Here is a 2,500-nt window from a genome sequence, read left to right as displayed (position 1 = left end):
CCGTACTATTCTGGGCCACGTGAGGTTAGCTGCCCTGGTCGACAGGGTGCCATTTGGAGACTCTTTCCACGGGGCAAGGAAGAGTGAGTATACATTAAAATACACAATTTTTCCGGGGATTTATGATGAATAAAATAACGCACAATGTATGAAAAGTAAAAATTATTTTGCTTTCGAAGGGACCATCTCCCTTCCTCTTCAGAAAACAAAATGAAAGAGAAGAGAGATGTTCCCTTCGAAAGCTAAATAAATTTCTACTATTCATACATTGCGGGTTATTTTATTCAAGAGTGAGTATAGTATATTTGTTTATTATTATTATTATTATTATTATTATTATTATTATTAGTAGTAGTAGTAGTAGTAGTAGTAGTAGTAGTAGTAGTAGTAGTAGTAGTAGTAGTATTACAAGCTAAACTATAACCCTAGTTGGAAAAGCAGGATGCTATAAGCCCAAGGGCTCCAACAAGAAAAAATAGTCCAGAAGGAAAGGAAACAAGAAAATATATAAACTACAAGAGAAGTAATTAAAAATCAAAATAAAATATTTTAAGAACAGTAACAATATTAAATTTGATCTTTCATATATAAAGAATCAAAACTTCAAAATAAAATCAAGAGGAAGAGAAATAAATTAGAACAGCGTGCCTGAGTGTACCCTCAAGCAAGAGAACTCCAATCCAAGACAGTGGAAGGCCATGGTGCAAAAGGTAGGGCACTATCTAGACTAGAGTTCAAACTTACAGCATAGTTTACCTGTATTTGTGTATGTTTATGGACTTCAAAAGTTCAAACTTGCAGCATAGTTTACCTGTATTTGTTTATATTTATGAACTTCAAAAGTTCAAACTTGCAGCTTAGTTTACCTATATTGGTTTATATTTATGGACTTCAAAAGTTCAAACTTGCAGCATAGTTTACCTGTATTTGTTTATATTTATGAACTTCAAAAGTTCAAACTTGCATCATAATTTACCTGTATTCATGTTTATGGACTTCAAAAGTTCAAACTTGCAGCATAGTTTACCTGTATTGGTTTATATTTATGGACTTCAAAAGTTCAAACTTGCAGGTTAGTTTACCTGCATTTGTTTATGTTTATGGACTTCAAAAGTTCAAACTTGCATCATAGTTTACCTGTATTTGTTTATATTTATGGACTTCAAAAGTTCAAACTTGCAGCATAGTTTACCTGTAGCCTATTTGTTTATATTTATGAACTTAAAAAGTTCAAACTTGCATCATAGTTTACCTGTATTCATGTTTATGGACTTCAAAAGTTCAAACTTGCAGCATAGTTTACCTGTATTAGTTTATGATTATTAACTTCAAAAGTTCAAACTTGCAGCAAATGTTTTTTTATGTTGGACGGGGTGAAATGCGTCTCTTTTTATATTCTACATGTGAAAGATCTGTTTTGATGTTGTTACCGTTCTTGAAATATTCTATTTTAATTGTTCATTAGCCTACTTCTCTTATAGTTTATTCATTTCCTTGTTTCCTTTCCTCACTGGGCTATTTTTCCCTGTTGGAGCCCTTGGGCTTATAGCATCCTGCTTTTCCAACTAGGGTTGTATCTTAGCTAATAATAATAATAATAATAATAATAATAATATAACTGCACACATACATAAACATATAAACAGCTAAATGTAGTGAAAGGGTTTGCGTATCGCCATGATCAGCAAAGCTGCAGTAGTCAGGGCCACCCATAATAGGTTGGTTTACTGTGAGCGATCAGAGGAAAATCTCCCACCATCACCACTCCGCACTATCCAGTGAAGAGATGAAAACGGGCCAAACAACACACATGATTTGACATCTGAGGTCAAATCAGTGGCCTAGAAAAGGCTGTATATGTTTTTATTTCTGTATGTATATATACGTGTATATGTGTGTGTTTATGTTTAATTGATAAATTATTAAACCATTATTCAAAAATGAATCCCATCTCTCTTAGTCTGTTCGCTAGTGAGGTCGGGCGTAGCGGCCATCTTGGGGCCCCAGTCTGACCAAACGTCTGCGCATGTGCAGTCGATGTGCGACGCCCTGCAAATCCCACACATCGAGAACCTGTGGGATTTCCGCCTGTCCGGGGAGTCCTACGCCATCAATCTCTATCCTCATCCATCCACCTTGGCCAAGGTAAGGAAGTGTCAGTTTCGTCCTAACTGTCTTTCCTCTTTTTTTTTTTCTTTTTTTTTTTTTTTTTTGACAGGTATCCAGTTTTTCATTTCGATTTTCTAGCGGTTTTTAAAGATGCAGAAACATCAACTTTTTTTTATTTTGATCGTTTACCTTGATTCCTTATATATATATATATATATATATATATATATATATATATATATATATATATATATATATATATATATATATATATATACATATATATATGTATATATATATATGTATATATATATATATATATATATATATATATATATATATATATATATATATATATATATATATATATATATGTATATATATATGTATA

At 32.2% G+C, this 2,500-nt stretch overlaps 1 pseudogene; it reads left to right on the top strand.

Annotated features, from left to right (window-relative positions):
* LOC137620274 (glutamate receptor ionotropic, kainate 2-like) overlaps positions 1-2,500 on the top strand; it is a 230,322-nt pseudogene that overhangs the window by 105,906 nt on the left and 121,916 nt on the right.

The sequence above is a fragment of the Palaemon carinicauda genome, chromosome 26 (assembly GCF_036898095.1).
Source record: "Palaemon carinicauda isolate YSFRI2023 chromosome 26, ASM3689809v2, whole genome shotgun sequence".
Taxonomy (NCBI): domain Eukaryota; kingdom Metazoa; phylum Arthropoda; class Malacostraca; order Decapoda; family Palaemonidae; genus Palaemon; species Palaemon carinicauda.
Note: the sequence above shows the minus strand (reverse complement) of the source record. Positions and strands in the feature narration are given on the sequence as shown.